We start from the raw sequence: 18862 nt of genomic DNA, 5'->3' as shown, positions 1-18862 counted from the left end.
GTGTGTGCTGTGCTGTTTGGATGGGCCGGGTTCGTAGTCCAGGGGCCTATGGCCAGTTGAAGGCCGTTTCTTTTCTTTAATGTTAACTACTTGTCTCTATTATATTTTCTGGGGATAACAGATCTCCTGTTCTGTCTTATACGTAAGAGGCCAATAGAGGTTCATTGGTTTACCTTTAAGGAGTGTTAACTACTTGTCTCTATTATATTTTCTGGGGATAACAGATCTCCAGTTCGGTCTTATACGTAAGAGGCCAATAGAGGTTTATTGGTTTACCTTTAACGAGTGTTAACTACTTGTCTCTATTATATTTTCTGGGGATAACAGATCTCCTGTTCTGTCTTACACGTAAGAGGCCAATAGAGGTTTATTGGTTTACCTTTAACGAGTGTTTCAGCTATAATGTTATACATAATGTTGTACATATGTTGTTGTCAGTGAATAAAAGACAAATGGATTTACAGATGGAAAGCTCCCTCACCTCGGTCCACCTGGCTTCCTCTCTGGGAATGTTCCTGTTTTCCTAGGCCCTTATGTTAGCACCTTCTCGCCATCAAACACAGCGAGTTTCTCTCATCTGTGTGGCACTCGGTGTCTGCCTGCCATTGACCCATCACTCCCCATAACAAGCATGGGACTTCCCTCACTCTGATCGTGTATAACATTAGCCCACCATCAAACACAGCGAGTTTCTCTCATCTGCCCGGCGTTCGGTGTCTGCCTGCCATTGACCCATCACTCCCCATAACAAGCATGGGACTTCCCTCACTCTGACCGTGTATAACATTAGCTCACCGTCAAACACAGCGAGTTTCTCTCATCTGTCCGGCACTCGGTGTCTGCCTGCCATTGACCCATCACTCCTGGCACTTCCCTCACTCTGACCGTGTATAACATTAGCTCACCATCAAACACAGCGAGTTTCTCTCATCTGTCCGGCACTCGGTGTCTGCCTGCCATTGACCCATCACTCCCCATAACAAGCATGGGACTTCCCTCACTCTGACCGTGTATAACATTAGCTCACCATCAAACACAGCGAGTTTCTCTCATCTGTGTGGCGTTCGGTGTCTGCCTGCCATTGACCCATCACTCCTGGCACTTCCCTCACTCTGACCGTGTATAACATTAGCTCACCATCAAACACAGCGAGTTTCTCTCATCTGTCCGGCACTCGGTGTCTGCCTGCCATTGACCCATCACTCCTGGCACTTCCCTCACTCTGACCGTGTATAACATTAGCTCACCATCAAACACAGCGAGTTTCTCTCATCTGTCCGGCACTCGGTGTCTGCCTGCCATTGACCCATCACTCCTGGCACTTCCCTCACTCTGACCGTGTATAACATTAGCTCACCATCAAACACAGCGAGTTTCTCTCATCTGTGTGGCACTCGGTGTCTGCCTGCCATTGACCCATCACTCCCCATAACAAGCATGGGACTTCCCTCACTCTGATCGTGTATAACATTAGCTCACCATCAAACACAGCGAGCTTCTCTCATCTGTGTGGCACTCGGTGTCTGCCTGCCATTGACCCATCACTCCTGGCACTTCCCTCACTCTGACCGTGTATAACATTAGCTCACCATCAAACACAGCGAGTTTCTCTCATCTGTCCGGCACTCGGTGTCTGCCTGCCATTGACCCATCACTCCTGGCACTTCCCTCACTCTGACCGTGTATAACATTAGCTCACCATCAAACACAGCGAGTTTCTCTCATCTGTCCGGCACTCGGTGTCTGCCTGCCATTGACCCATCACTCCTGGCACTTCCCTCACTCTGACCGTGTATAACATTAGCTCACCATCAAACACAGCGAGCTTCTCTCATCTGTGCGGCACTCGGTGTCTGCCTGCCATTGACCCATCACTCCTGGCACTTCCCTCACTCTGACCGTGTATAACATTAGCTCACCATCAAACACAGCGAGTTTCTCTCATCTGCCCGGCGTTCGGTGTCTGCCTGCCATTGACCCATCACTCCTGGCACTTCCCTCACTCTGACCGTGTATAACATTAGCTCACCATCAAACACAGCGAGTTTCTCTCATCTGTGCGGCACTCGGTGTCTGCCTGCCATTGACCCATCACTCCCCGTAACAAGCACGCCACTTCCCTCATAACGTAACAATTACAGATATAAAATTAAGCTCGTACCTTATGACAGGTGATGTCTTACATCCCACCGTGTTAGGAAACTCTGACTCGCACACATTAGTTATGCTATTTTCCTCCTGATAAGTCCTTTCAGTTCTCCAATGTGTGGGGAGTTTCTTGCATACAATTTCCTTTTATTTAAGTTTCGCCATAAATAAATCTGGGAACAATGATGGCCATAAGTCCGTACTATTAATCTGATATTCAAACAATTTTCTCAATGAAGTTAATGCATGATTCGCTGTACTTCCACAAGCAATATCAGTCAGTTCTAGTCCCTGTATCTTTGTGCCCAAACGAGATCCTTTATGCTATAGAGTCTATGAAGTATCTTTTGCTATTTGTTTTACATCGCAGCGACACAGATAGATCTTATGGCGACGATGTGGTAGGAAGGGCTTAGGAATAGGAAGGAAGTGCCCATGCCCTTAATTAAGGTAGAAGCCCAGCATTTGCCTGGTATGAAAATGGGAAACACAGAAAACCATCTTCAGGGCTGCCGACAGTGGGGTTCGAGCCCACTATCCCCCAGATGCAAGCTCACAGCTGCGGGGCCCTAACCGCTCGGCCAAGTTGCCCGGTAGTCTGTGAAGTAAGCAAGGATTACGGCTTTGAACTCAACACCAAGAAGGCAACGTACATGGTCATAACAAAGAAACCTACGCGACCCAAAGTACTTCTGCTATACAACCTACATAAGTCCGTCTCTGTGGTTAAATGGTTAGCGTGCTCACATTTGGCCACAGGGGTCCCAGTTTCGATTGCTAGCAGGGTCGTAAATTTTAACCTTCATTGGTAGATTCCCAATGGCTCGGGGGCCGGGTGCTTTGCTGTCCTCTACATCCTTGCAACTCACACACCATACATAACACTATCCTCCACCACAATAACACGCAGTTACTTACACATGGCAGATGCTGCCCACCCTCATAGGAGGATCTGCCTACAAGGGCTGCACTCAGCTGAAAACAGCCTCATGAAATTAATATATTATTACCTATAGATAGAAAGGATAAAAAGTATGGTGTGACATAGCAGCACCCTTCCTTCCAAATCAAATTGTATGTTGAGAAAGCTAAATCCACGTTAATGAACATGCAGCAAGTCCATGCAGTAGTGACCTAAGCTTAAAATACAACAAGATTATAGAAAAGTGTTACGTTCTCTTCATAGAAGCCTACACATTGCAACAGAAAACAGAAACCCAGCTTTCAAGATGTGAATATACCAGTGAATGTTGGAAATCTTGTGAACAGACAGCGTAAAAAAATGAGGAAATTCTCCTGAAAAAAGAGCTGTTGGCTTGAGCTCATAAATTTAAACAAGGAGACTGGAGGAATCATCTGCTACAATTAATATTTCAAGGTAAGGGTAATATTTAGGCTATGGGCTGGTGTGTCAACCTCGAGCAATTCCGCATTGACAAGATAGCCATGCTCGTATAGGAAACCAGCTCCACGTGCCATTGGCTCAGAACAACACAAGCTCCTACACAGTACCTAGCAAAAGATTTTTGAACTATTTGAAATAAAGTATGAAAAGTAGGTTTTAGAATTTGGCAATCTCATAAAAAATACTATCTCTCCAACAACATTCAATCAGTGAGTGGCTGCTCACTGTAATGTGCTCAGCATATTCCTCACAACTGTGCAGAAAACACATTATCAATGTTTACATTACCTCAAATGTGTTCACTGGCTCTGCCAACTCTGATTTGATATCCTCTTTCAAATGTATCTTCTCTGATGAAAGTTCATTACTGTCCTACAAAAGGAAAAGTGAATATGTTAGGCACATTCTTCAATACATCTGGCCATTTAGTCACGAACAAATAAGCATGACAATTCATAATTTGCTAGTAAATGAGTTAAATTGAAAACTTTGTTATATTTTCAGAAAATTTTTACATTTGAAGGATCTTCAACAACATATCTGCTGAGAGTCTTTCAGGAGGGAAATAATGTCGCCCACTTGAATGCTCAGGGTTTGTTTGAATTGTGGAGCCATTATATAACACAGAACCTCCAAAAATAAAATTGAAACATCAGGAAAATGTTAAGACGTACTGAAAATTATTCTGCTCATCCTAAACAAACCAATTTAAAAATTGAGAACTAAAAATGTATTACTGTTATATTTTACATACAATATCGACAAGTAAATCTCAATACAAAATAATTTTTTTCCATATCTAGTGGTCAGCCTGAAGGCAGATCTACCATCAGCTGCCATATAGCTAGGTGTCACCGAGCAGGCATCCTAAGGATATGAGGAGTGATGTAGTTTCCCATTGCTTTCCTCTTCTAGCCAGGCAGTGTTATATACTATTTTCTCATGTCCACTGAAATGTACGCACGACCCAACCATATGAACGACAGTTTCTACACGAAGAGGTTGTATAATGCATGGTCACTAGCACTGCCCATGTCTCAGTCACATTCGTATTGTCAGAGTCAAGGATGAAACTGAGACACAAAGTACTTGTTCTAGCCAACACCAGAAGACATCGGGCATTGACAACATACAGAACGATACTTCGACTCGAATCTTACCGAATAAATATTCCTATAGACTGTCTCAACCAATATTAAGTGTTCTGCAATAATTTTTAAAAGTATTAAGAATGCAAAACAAGCAACCAGTCATTAGCTTCTACAACCCACTAACTACTTCTACAGTTTCCACAGACGCCGAGGTGCCAGAACTTTGTCTTGGAGGAGTTCTTCTACCAACATGACGCTGACATATTCAAATACCACTGGAATTGACCAGGATCGAACCTACCGGTCTGAGTGGCTTAGATGGTAGAGGTGCTGGCCTTCTGACAAGCCGCCTTATCACTGCCATATGCTTGTTGTATGCGTAGTACAAGGACGTGATGTGCTGTTCTCACCACACAAGTCATACTCAAGTTTTAAAACCTTTTCCTTCATGCTGTGTACGTATGAACATGACCTATTTTACATAAAATTTTATGTTTTAATACAACATCCTTTTTTTACTTAACTGCATATTGTGGCCGGGTGCAATCTCTGATTTGGTTACAATATCGTTCTCTATTGAAATGTGACATTTGAAAAACGTCAGATAACTGTCAGCTTAGTCTGAACGGAAACAAGTCAAGCAGTCAGGGTAGCATCCGGTGGCCTTGACGAGCAGCGACACATTGGCCAGCTATTTTGAAGAGGATAATAACATCGCAAGTAAGAAAATGTGTGTTGTCAACAAAGTGTATTTACTTATACAGGGCTGTGCCATATACACTCACCTGTGCAAGTGATTGTAATTAAATACTGTATTATACAGAGTTCTAAATAATATATTATAGTTTATAAATATGTATTGGCAGCCATGAATTAATTATTTAATGACTGCTCGACACAACAAGGAACATTTTAGGGAGCAATTTGAAGTAGCACACACATGTGGCATAATAGAACACACTGCCAGTTTCACTGCTCTCACTGCTACAGTAATTCACAGTTTCAGATGTCATCATAGTACTAAATACTGAGGCTCCCGGTAATGGTCACGTAGTCTTTTATCCTCCAAGTAAATTAATTGTAAAATGTGATGAAAAGTGCGGAAAGTGTCGAAGATTACTGAAAAATGGAATGTTGTGTGTTGGTGTCATTATAGGTGCGTAAATTGCCCTAGAGACGTAAAAACTAATGAAAATGTTGACTGCATTTGTGAGCGTGTTCGGAATGTTGTAGCTGGCGACGGTGTTGACGATGAACCATCGAAAATAAACGATGATGAATACAAAAGTGCATTCGAAGTTATAAACATTGTACAAAAGGACAATGAGTCTCGTAACCCTCAGACACTCCATCGGCGTCGACCTTATTGTTTGTAGAGTGCAGCACAAATTAACTACGGTATAGTTAACTCACTAGACGTTACTTCAGACAAATGAAAAACGCACACCGTGTAAGCTTGGCGCTGAGAACTTTTAATTCAATAAGTGCCGTCGTGTTTTGCTTCGTAATACGAATTCAGCTCAGCCATTTTCCTTTATTTAGTGATATTCTATTAGTGTTTCTAAGTTTTATTTCCAGCGAAGTGTAGTTAATTATTCCCTCGTTCAAAGTGTTTATTGTTGCTTAGTTTTGTGCACATTTTCAATGGCTGGACTTAAGTTAATTCATCACTAAATGATACTGAAGTATTAGACTATTTAGATGAACTTGACTTCGACTACAGGAGGACGACGACAGTGATTCAGAAATTAGGCCTACAAGTGCTCATGCCATATCTGACAGTGAAGATGATGACTACAGGGAAGTTCTGTCACCTGAGCAACCTCTCGCACATCCATTCCAATATCAAGAATTACCTGGACCCAAACACATGCCAACTCCTGATTCCCTTCCAATACCATATCTCTACCTGTTTTTCAGAGATATCCTTCTTTCACTCATGGCCACAGAAACTAACAGGTACGCACAGCGAATTATTTCTAATAAGGCAAGTGTACCTACTCATCTAAAGAACTGGACTAGAACTTCTATTGCAGAAATTAAAGGCTTTCTTGCATGCATCCTCAACATGGGTATAGTAAAGAAGAGTAACCATTGCTTCATATTGGAATGCACTACCTTCTGTGGCCACCCCATATGTTCTCCCTCTTGTTAACAACGAGGGTTTGCCAGTTCCAGGAGAAGTAGGTTATGACACCTGCGCTAAATATAAACCTTTAGAGGATCATGCCAACAGGATTTTCAGGCACCACTACACTCCACACCAGCAAATTAGTGTAGATGAGAGCTTAGTAGGTACTAAAAATAGAACTAGCCTCAAACAGTACCTACCCAACAAACACCACCACAAATGGGGGATCAAATTTTGGATGATTTGTGATTCAGTATCCAACTACTGTCTGGAATTTTACGCTTATAGAGATGCAAAATCTCAAGAAGATAAAGACAACATTGCAAAAAATGGTCTGGGGTACACTGTTGTAAAGAAGCTTCTGGTCATGGGGGGTTACCTTAACAAAGGCTACCATGTATTTGTGGACAATTATTTTATGTCAGAGCCACTTGTTCGCCATCTCTATCAGCTGTGTACATTTATAACTGGAACTGTTCGGAGGAACAGAAAACTTTCGCCACAACAACTTAAAAATAAATTTTCTCTTGGACAGAAAGTGTACTATAGATCTGGTCCACTTCTAGCATGTGCTTTCCGTGAAAATAACTCTAAAAAAGGCCAGTCATTCTTCTGTCCAGTCAAGCTATAGCTAACGATCAAGAAGTTCCAGTATCCCACAATCATTTCAATACGAAGACCAAACCAGAAATAATTGCTAATTATAATAAATTCAAGGCAGGAGTTGACACATCTGACATGATGCTATATAGTTATCTGGATGAAAAGAAAACTGTAAAGTATTGGAAGAAGGTGGCTTTTAATATGATAGCTAGGATGGTGTTGAACAGCTACATCCGTTACAAGGAGAATTATATGGGGTCTGGGAAAATTAAATCTAGGCTCAGTTACACTGTAGCTATAATTGAACACTTGGGGGAGGAGTGGATGGCTACAAAGTCATCAGTCATCGGTGATCTACGAGGACCACAGAGGTTAAGGAAGCTTCCAGAGAAAAAGGAATCACAGTGTGTAGTTTGTAGCACTAAGGAGACAAGGAGGAGATCAAGAACAGTGTGCCAAAGGTGCAATAACGGTCTGCATGGAGAGTGCTACCCCAGGCATAAATGCTGAACTCCAAGTGTGGTTTTGTCGTAGGTACGACATAGTAATTGGTGTAAAACCTTCAATTAGTATGTTTAATATATTTTAATTATAGTTTATTTAATGATAAATTATGTTTTATTAAGTGTTAAACATGACTAGTATATGGTTTCCCTGTAAATATGTAGCATAAATTGTATAACCTCAAATACGTATTGTTTAACCTCAAATCTAGATAGTCGAAAGCGGTAGAAAATTCCATAATGTCCGTATGTTAGACTTATTGTACAATATTTGGTATACATGAGGGGTACTGGAAACTTACTGTAAGGTTTTATTATCCGGATACATGTAGAGACATTACGAATGTTGTAGATATTTCCATGTACATTTTTAAATAGGAAAGGAACGTTCGAGTACCCATTCGACTAGCTGGTCGATCGATGTATCGAGTGTGTTCCATTAGTGTTTTAAGAACTCTTCCAGAAATCGATCATTCTGGATGGTTGATCGAATAGTATAAATATCGAGCTGTCAGTCAGTGAAGTTAGTTCTAAGTTCGCAGTACTTAGTTCTTGGGACTCAGGCAAGTGATGGACTGGAAGTCGTTGGGCTCCGAGGTGGAGTCTGAGTATTGGGCTCAAGTGAATGAGGCGGTGAATTCAGGAGAGAGTATGTCAGTGTTGTTGATATCTGTACTCCGCTATTGAGTGTCTGCGACTGTGTATATTTGTGTGTTGTGACGTACAGGGTAAATAAAGTAATTTATATAAGGAAGTGAACGTGTTCTCGTGAGATATTTATTTACGTCAAATAAAACCGCATCGTAGAACGATAGTGTGTGCAGTGTATCAATAACAGTTTTATAGTATTTTATCAATTTACAGTACCTTGAACTTCATTATGTAATCAAAGAGAAATTCCTGTTCTTCCTTGTAGGATAGGTTTACACAGAGTAAGACAAGTTTTTAAACTTTAAAAGTAATTTATTTGATCAATATCTTTTCAATTTTGATTAATTGTTTGTCAGTGTCATGTTATACTGAATAATCTGAGATATTTTCTCATAATGTACAGACATAAGTGTATCAGTACAGTTTTTTCATTTGAATATAATTTAAATAGCTGGTATAGTAACTTTTTTAACATTTGGATGAAAAATCATGAAAATAACTGTGAGTGTTTTGGGTTGCACTAGTGAAAAGCGGCTGAGTGTGAAAGGGTTGAAGTAGAAAATCACGAAGTAAAAGAAAGACTGCGATCGCTAGAATTTGGGACTGACCATTCTTCGGGTGATATACCGGTACCAGTAACAAACTTGAGCGCGAGGTGTCAAGTAGTTCATGGATGGCTGGCTAAGAAGAAATCTACAGCTGAATTTCCGGAAATAAACATCAGAAATAGGTTTTCTGTCCTAAATAATTTAATTATGGAAGAAAGTGATCGCGCGCGTGAAACCAAATCCCTGTGGTGTTACCTATTAGTGCTAGTCACTTATTTGCCCTTAAACTGTCCCGTGTTAAAGTTAAGTGTTTTTCTCTTGAATTTCCCACTGTAATAGGTCAATTTTGTATCTGAGTATTTACAATATAATTACAAATCACGTACCTCATTTATGCCTTGAGGTAGTACTAGGACTGATGATGCCCTCAAAGAAGGACGAAACATGTCTCATATGGAAATAATAAATTCCTAAATGTTTAAAATTTCTAATGTATTGAATAGGTGACATAATAAACTTTTCAGCCTCCTACAAACCAAATCATCGCGATCCGCTGCCGTTGCCGAGCCGAGTTTAAAATTTAGGCCTAGAATTCAGATTCAAGACCCAGTTAGGCCTAAATTAGCTAAGGTAGCTGTGTTTGGTGATGGCCAAGGAAGGGGAATTGCGGGAGTGATTAACGACGAGAATATAGCAGCAACCGGATAAATATATCCAGGAGCTTCTATCAGCAGTGTTGTGGAAAACGTAGAAGCAGCAACTAGGAACTTCGGGAGCGGCGATGCAGTGCTTATCATCGGTGGGACGAACGACGTAGCTCGCGACGCCGCCAAGAATGTAAGATCACAACTTAAACATACACTAGGGAAGCTGACCCACACTAACGTCGTTGTAGTGAACGTGCCCCACAGGCATGATTTGAGTAGAGACTCGTGTGTGAACATTGGAGTGGACAAGGTCAATACAGATATTGTTAAAATTTGTAAACATTTTCGGAGTAGTATAATAGGCGGGTTCGGCGGCCACCTCCACCTCAGGCTCCCAGAGGCCACCTCCACCTCCACCTCAGCCAGAGGCCTCCCAGATGCCACCTCCACCTCCACCTCAGCCAGAGGCCTCCCAGATGCCTCCTCCACCTCCCGCGGGAAATTTGAATTTGTAAACAAAGCCACGTGCTTTTTGACAGCTGTCATCGACAACAACGCATCGCTAACCTTAGTACTGCCATCTTGCCGGGCCTAAACCTCAGTAGTGCCAACTTAACCTAACTAGCTCGAGATAAACAAAGCCACGTGTTTTTTGACAGCCACGTGCTTTTTGACAGATTTGTAAACAAAGCCACGTGCTTTTTGACAGCTGTCATCGACAACAACGAATCGCTAACCTCAGTACTGCCATCTTGACGGGCCTAAACCTCAGTAGTGCCAACTTAACCTAACTAGCATGAGGTAAACAAAGCCACGTGTTTTTTTGACAGCCACGTGCTTTTTGACAGATTTGTAAACAAAGCCACGTGCTTTTTGACAGACAACAACGCATCGCTAACCTCAGTACTGCCATCTTGACGGACCTAAACCTTAGTGGTACCAACTTAACCTCACTAGCGCGAGGTAAACAAAGCCACGTGCTTTTTGACAGCCACGTGCTTTTTTGACAGCTATCATCCGCCATCTTTAAACCACAAAGCACTGTGCTGCCCTCTATATCGCAGTAGCTGCAAAATTCGTCACCTGTCATCGGCAGTGCTACCATCTTGACGGGTCTAAACCTTAGTGCTACCAACTTAACCTCACTAGCGCGAGATAAACAAAGCCACGTGTTTTTTGACAGCTCTCATCCGCCATCTTTAATCCAGAGAGCACAGTGCTGCCCTCTTTAGCTACTTACCTTTGAAATGTGGTGGCGGATAATTTGAAAAATGCTTTTTTGACAGCAGCCATCTTTGTGCACCGTGCTGCCCTCTTTAGCTAGATACCTGTGGTGGCAGGCAATTCCACGTGACAGCAGCCATCTTTAATCAAGAGAGCGCCGTGCTGCCCTCTATGTGGTGGCGGCAAATTGAAAAATTCCATGTGCTCTTGTTTGGAAACAAACTCATGTGCTTTTTTTGACAGCTGTCATCTGCCATCTTTAATCAACAGAGCACAGTGCTGCACTCTTTAGCTAGAGACCTTTGAAATGTGGTGGCGGCAATTTGAAAAATTCTATGTGCTCTTGTTGGGAAACAAAGCCACGTGCTTTTTTGACAGCTGTCATCGGCCATCTTTAATCAATAGAGCACCGTGCTGCCCTCATGCGGGGCAATTTCGTCAGCTGTCATCCGCCATCTTTAATCCAGAGAGAACAGTGCTGCACTCTATGTGGTGGCGGCAAATTCCACGTGCTTTACAAACCCATGTGCTTTTCTGACAGCTGTCATCCGCCATCTTTAATCCAGAGAGAACAGTGCTGCACTCTATGTGGTGGCGGCAAATTCTACGTGCTTTACAAACCTATGCGCTTTTCTGTCATCCACCATCTTTAATCTAGAGAGAACAGTGCTGCACTCTATGTGGTGGTGGTAAATTCCACGTGCTCTTGTTTGGAAACAAATTCTACTCGCTCTTCAGCTGTCATCCACCATCTTTAATCAAGAGAGCACCGTGCTGCCCTCTTTGTGGTGGCGGATAATTTGAAAAAATTCTTTTCGACAAGCAGCCATCTTTAATCCAGAGGGAACAGTGCTGCCCTCTTTAGCTACTTACCTTTGAGGCGGTTAATTTGAAAAATTCTTTTCGACAAGCAGCCATCTTTAATCCAGAGAGAACAGTGCTGCCCTCTATAGCTACTTACCTTTGAGGCGGTTAATTTGAAAAATTCTATTTAACAAGCTGCCATCTTTAATGAAAAGAGCATCGTGGTGCTATCTTGCGAGTAATATTTTACGTCACAGCTGTCATCCACCATCTTGCATTGCTAACCTTAGTGCTGCCCTCTTTAGCTACTTACCTTTGACGAGCTGTCACCTGCCATCTTGCATCGCAAACCTCAGTGCTGCACTCTATGTGGTGGCGGATAATTTGAAAAAATCTTTTTGACAAGCAGCCATCTTTAATCAACAGAGCACCGTGCTGCCATCTTTAGCTACCGCCATCTTACATCGCTTACCTCGCTGCTGCACTCTATGTGATGGCGGTTAATTCGAACAAGTTTAATCACGCATCGGGCAAGCTAGAGTAAGCACGTGCTGTTGTGATGACGTCATTGTGCATGTTTAAACCCGTTCGTTGACTAAAAAGGTTTAGTCTTCGAGAAACAGTGATAGAGTGTAGAGTGCAAACATGACGAAAACATTAATAGTTGATGTGCAAGGCTTTAAAGTAAACGGAAACAAATTTGTGTTTAAAGAGGTGGCTGTGTTAGATTGCAGTGTGTTGTGGGCTCCAAAACTTGTAAGTTTAGTATTTAGTCCACCGTTCCCTTACTGTTTGCAAACAGATGAAGATAAAAAGCAGACTCAGTGGATTGAAAACAATTTAGGTTTGAAGTGGGAAGAAAAAGGAATACCTTATCGTTTTCTACCTTTAATGATGAATGCACATTTGTCAAGAGCAGATCTTGTTCTTTTAAAGGGTTGTGAAAAGAAAGAATGGTTGCGTGATTTTCTACCATCATCGTGTGAAGTTATCGACATGCATGAATTGGGGTGCCCATCATTTAAAACTCTTCCGAAAGAGCATAGCAGAGAAACAAGTAAACAGTCTTTACAACATGAAGGTATGCTCTTTGATTGGTTGTGTCGCAGTGCATGCCGGGAAGTGAACAACATATGTAAAGTGCAGTGTCGAAATAACCTTAGTGTAAAAGAAACATTTGTAGAGTAAAGACATCATGTCATTTCTAACAGATACTAAGTGTAACGCAGTTGAAAAGGCGATCGTAAAGTTTTATGCATGCAAAAAGAAACTAAACACTTTTACTGAAGAAGAGTTAAATGCATTACCAAAAGCATTTTTGGTTAATGTAGCTGCGAATGCTGTAAAGAAGATTTGGGAAAAGGTGCCTCGTGAGTGGACTCAAGATCCTGTTTTGTCAGAGCTTCAAACGTGTAGTTTACATCATGAACACGTGAGTTTAGCTAGAAGACCTTCTGTGAGACAGTGCCGTACATGTCAACTAATTAAACTGTATCACGGACCTAAAACTAACGAGTTGTCTTCGCTTATAAACACTTATCATGGCTGTGGAGAGAGTAAACAAGGAAAAGGTGAAGAAACGTGCTGGGAGAAAGATGAGGAAGCATGTTGGGCGTGGACTCATCAATAGAGTGATTGATCTTCTTTTCTTCGTGCTTCATCTCCCCTGCAGCCCTAGAACACATTCGCCTGATACGTAGTTACATGCTGCCTGCATAGAGTGTAGCTGTTAAAATCTGCTTCGTAAAGTTATGCTGTGTGTGTATGTGTTATTACCTAGTGCTTTAGCTGCTCAGAAGAATATAGCAGCACTTGTCGTTGTTGGTGCAATAAAACGAAAACTGAGTGTCAAAGACCGTAACATAAACAAAGGATAAAAATGTATGTATATAGTCTAAAATAAATATGAATTGTCAAAACATATTACAGGTGTTGTTTAATCCTACAGCATGTCCTAGTGACTTAGAAGAAAGGAAACGTAGAGGATTAAAAGAAAACACACACACATAAGATTTAAAGTACATCCTCTTTATTAATCCATGAATTAAAGCTGTTATTAAAACCAAGCCATTTAACATACAGTTTATTACCACGACGTCGAATAACACGTTCAACTAAATAGTGATCAGGATATTTTGTTTTCTGCAGTTCTTCGATGTAGAATCCTCCTTCAATAGGCTGTCCTCTGAGATCGCGGAGTAAATACGTAACTGGATTAGTAAGCTTAACACTTCTGATTTGAAAAATTTCAGTGCTCCAGTTAGGTGTGTATCCTTTCGCAAAGATAGACTTGTGTTTGCTGATGCGAACGAAATCACCTTCTTTAAAGCGATGGCGACGTGGATCAGCTGTTTTGATTACAAGATGAATAGCATCTAGACGAGGTGTATTCTTTGTAACAAGACGTGGCTTTGTTCCGATAGTGCGATGAGGTGTATCGTTGTAGGTAGATAAAAGTCTAGGTAGCAGATCAATCCAACGATATGAACCTTGCGCTGTAAATTCTCGCCATATCATTGTTTTGAGTGTACGATTAAAGCGTTCTACAACACTCGCCTTGAGATTGCTGAACGTAGAGTAGTGTTGAATGCCAAGTAACTTGAGGTAAGAAGAAAAATCCTTGTTGTAAAACTCTTTACCTTGATCAGTTTGAAGAAGCCTTGGGCAGCGTTTCGATTCTTCAACAATATGTTTAAATGCTTCTTTAACTTGAGCTGCTGTTTTAGAACGCACGGGTTGTGCAAAAGCAAACTTTGAGTACACATCGATAACAGTAAGTAGATACTTATAGCCCTTATTACTAGAAGCATATGGAATCATTTCTACTAAGTCTGCTTGCCAGAGATCATCTTTTCCTCGTGTAATAACGCGTCTGCGACAGTAGGTGCGACGTGCTGGTTTATGTAACTCATGCGCGATGTTTACCTTTACAGGTGAGATCTTCTCTTGACGAGCCATTACAAAATAATACCGGCATAACGTAGTTCTCTTTCTATTTCTAGAATTTCTGATCCGTGACCAGTGTGACCAGCCTCTTGCGATGCTCTTAAAAGTTGTAATCGTTCAACGAGTAAGTTTGGGTCATTCCAGTATCTTACATCCACATACGGCAACAAAGGCTTGTAGATAACGTCTAGACTACGTGCAGTCGGAAACAGCTTAGAAATAAACTCACGATACTTGTAACTCTTATTCGCATTTACAGCTTCTGTTCTCTTGTAATTACGTCGTGTTGCATCGGTAGCAAACAGTATTGCTTTATACTTTTTAAGATCATCTTGTAAAATTATATCCTTGTCAGGTATTCGTGAGAAAAGAAGTTCTAAGAGTCCTTTCGTAGGTTTATAGGTAACACCTTTTACAATGAGTTTGTTGCTATTAATCTTAACATTTGAATTTCCTATCCGGAAACAGTCATCTTCGTAGCGAATACCATAGGTAGTGTCAGTTTGTCCTGTAAAAAGTTTTTCTATATAAGGTGCAAAGAGAGATCCACAGGTATCTTGAATAAAAGTTCTAAACTGATTGCGATACTCTGGTGTAATCATAACCTCAGACAAAGATGGTAGATTTTGCGTCGATGTAGTAGGTGTTTCTGCAATAACATCTGTAGTTAAAAACTCAACACGCTTAGATGGTGATGCATCATTAAGTTCTTCTTCTTCTTCTTCCTTATGTTCCTCTTCTTGATCTACATCCTGCTTCTTCTCTTCCGTATCTTCTTCATGCTTTTCTTCTTCATGCTTCTCTTTATGATATGATGTTTGCATAGAAGCAAAACTTGAAGTAGACTGCGGTAATGAAGTAGAATTAAAAATTTCTTTGAGTGGTGTACTTAGTTGTGTTTTTAAAAATAAATCCGTGTCTGCTTGAATACGTTTAAGCTCTTTAAATTTCCGTCGAATATTGTTTCGAGCTTGGATGATATGTTTTGTGATCTCCTTGCTAGATGTTAACATGATGGTGGTTTTTAATCAAGTAGTTACTGTAATTCTGTGTTAATGCATATAAAATGATCGAAACCCATGCGATATCGTCCATGCTGTACATCACTTTCTTTATCAATAACTAAAAAGCTGTAACGGTGTAATGACCAACATTTAGCACACATACGTTTAAAGTCATCGAATGTCATATCAGTGTTAACATGATCGTTATACACATGTCGCATGTTGCGCTCATCTTGCCGAAAAAGCACAATAACATTTGCGTTGTCGCGTATCAACTGCTTAGGCACACGAGAATAGGTTTGGCACAAATAGATGCAATCAACATATTTATGCCGACCCAAACTAAAGAATGCACGAATAACGTTTTGCTGTTCTGTTGCAACATCATCAAAGATCATAAGAGAATTAGGAAGCACATCGTCTGGTGATGGTACTTGCTCATGTGAATTAAATTTAAAATATCTTATTCCATCTTTAACTAGATCGTGCATTACAGTTTGTAGAATAGTATATAGCGGCTGATAGAGTGACTTTGCGAAAACGTAAATATTCTCGAAGCGTACACCATTTACAGAAGTAATAAGTGTGAGTAAAAGATTTGTTTTACCGCATCCCGACGGACCTGATATAATACATCGAACAGTAAAAGGAAACAACGTTCCATGACGTTTTCTTGTAGTTGTACTAGAACTAGGTAAGAGATGTGGTACAATGTCGGTAACAGGTAGCGTGTCTTGCTGCTTTATAATCTTCATGATAACTGAATCATAAAGTATGTAATAGTAATATATATATATTAAACGAAACAAGAGGCAACGGTTAGTTTATGATTTGCTCTTGACTAGTAAAGTCGTGTCCAGCATGGTGAAACAACGATATCCAAACGACATGAAGAAGAAGAAGAAAGTAAAAACTGTTGGATGGAAAGATGTTATAAAGGCTGCGCAAAAAGCTATTCGAGGGGAATACAATCCTCGTGTAGCTATTACTAAGGCGTTACGCGCAGCAAGAGCGAGAATTTCTCCAAAGTGTAGAGCAATATTTAGTAAACGTGCGCGAATTATTCCTGTACCAAAACGAGGAGGATTTCTTCCTGCGCTGTTTGCTGGCTTAGCAGCTTTAGGGTCATTGCTAGGTGGTGCTAGTGCTGTAGCGAGAACTGTCAAAGCTGTAGAAGAAGCGAAACAACAGTTGAAAGAGAGTGAACGTCATAACAAGACGATGGAGGCAATTGCGTTACGTGGCAAAGGTATGAACATGAAGCTAGCGCCATACAAGAAAGGGCTTGGTATCTACATTTCTCCAAAAAACGTCTACTGAATGCACTGCCATATCGAGCTCTAACGCATGATGAAGTTTTTACGTTTGCTAAACAACTAGGAATTCATTATTTTCGAGGAGTGTATATGCGCGATCAACTACCAGCACGTCCACGTGAACGTGAAAGTGCCGCAATTAACTTGGACGACAGTCGTGGACCTGGTACTCATTACGTTGCTTATGTAAAACGTAAATCTAAAGTATGGTATTTTGATAGCTATGGAGATTTACCTCCTCCTTTTGAGCTCATACGTTATTTCGGAAGCAGTGCAGACATTGTTTACAATAAAAACCGTGTGCAAAACTTTAATACACGCATGTGCGGACGATTATGTCTTATGTTCTTATACCAAACCCAGACAGTAGAGAAAGTGTATTAGTATCTACGTGATGACGAACAGTGAAAGAACGTTTGCTGTACGTGGAGAAGGACCTGAAACAACCGTCTATTTTAATCCACCAATCGAACTTGGTTATCAGCCGCATAGTCTTGGACTAGTATCGTTTGAAAGCTACAATAAAATCTATAATGTGCGTGATGGTTTAAACAAGTTCTATTACGATGAGTATGTGCTAACACTACCCTCAGGTAGTTATACAGTAGATGATATTCACGACTATATTGAAAGTACGTTAATTGATCAGTTTGGGGAAGATAGTTTTAGTAATCATAATTACAAGTTCTCAATCACTATAAGCAACATTACACATAAATGTGTTATTGAATCATCATTTAAGATTGACTTCAAATCACAACCTGATTCGATTGGCCCACTGCTTGGATTTTCATCGAGGGAGCTCCTACCGAACGTACGTTACGAGTCTGATCAACCTATAAAACTCTTCGATGATTATAATGTGAACATTACTTGTAATATTATTACAGACTTGAATAGTAATCTACAACCTTCGCACGTCCTGCATGACTTCATTGTTACAGAGGAACGTGGATATACTATCTGTGAGAAACCAGCAGTAGTTCTTTATCATCCTGTGTCTGTAAAACACATTAGCAACATTACTCTTAGACTTGTAAATAAACATAATCAGCTTATTCATTTAGATCAGCATGCGTACGTAGCTTACAAACTACATCTTAAACCAGTATGAAAACCATCTATAAAACACGGTGTACATTCCGAAGACATACTACATGTGTGCAGAGACTCATCGAGTTAACAGATACCCATAAGCAGATACTCCAAGATTTGGGATATACACTACTACAACAGAATGGAAGAAATGCTAGACATTACGAATACAGTAGAAAGTCGTGAAGGTGTAGTACGAAGTGAGCTTCATTCCTATCAACCTTTTACGTTTGGATTACATAACAATGATGAAATTCATTTTATTATTAATCAACAAGATGTTTACACCTTACCACACGAAAGCTACCTCTATATTGAAGGACGATTAGAAAAGTCTGATGGAAGTGGACCAAGCACTTCACAACTAAACAACCATGCTCTAGCTTTTCTCTTTTCTGAAGCGCGATATGAAGTAAATAATGTTGAAATAGATCGAACGAAGAATGTTGGTATTACAAGTGCAATGAAACTCTACCCTTCTTTCTGTGATGAAGAAAGTAATCTTTTGCGGATGGCTGGATGGTGTCCAAAAGCTACTAACAACTGGATGATTAATGAGGATGGAACTTTTACGGGTATGTTATCACTGAAACATATTTTTGGATTCGCAGAAGACTTTACACGTATTATAATCAACGTAAAACAAGAGCTTATTCTAATCCGTGATCGAAGTGATTACAATTCTCTTAAAGCAGTAGAAACACCTGTAGAATCGAAAATAACACTGCATCGTATACTGTGGCGGA

At 40.7% G+C, this 18862-nt stretch overlaps 1 long non-coding RNA gene and 1 pseudogene across 1 annotated transcript in view; one reads left to right on the top strand and one right to left on the bottom strand.

Annotated features, from left to right (window-relative positions):
- LOC137498972 (uncharacterized) overlaps positions 1-18862 on the bottom strand; it is a 93234-nt gene that overhangs the window by 27986 nt on the left and 46386 nt on the right. The window contains exon 3 of the long non-coding RNA XR_011017950.1: positions 3842-3925. This is a non-coding gene — a long non-coding RNA (uncharacterized lncRNA). The remainder of the gene's footprint in view (positions 1-3841; positions 3926-18862) is intronic.
- LOC136866902 (piggyBac transposable element-derived protein 4-like) lies at positions 6515-7888 on the top strand (annotated as a pseudogene).

The sequence above is a fragment of the Anabrus simplex genome, chromosome 3, assembly GCF_040414725.1.
Source record: "Anabrus simplex isolate iqAnaSimp1 chromosome 3, ASM4041472v1, whole genome shotgun sequence".
Lineage (NCBI taxonomy): Eukaryota > Metazoa > Arthropoda > Insecta > Orthoptera > Tettigoniidae > Anabrus > Anabrus simplex.
Note: the sequence above shows the minus strand (reverse complement) of the source record. Positions and strands in the feature narration are given on the sequence as shown.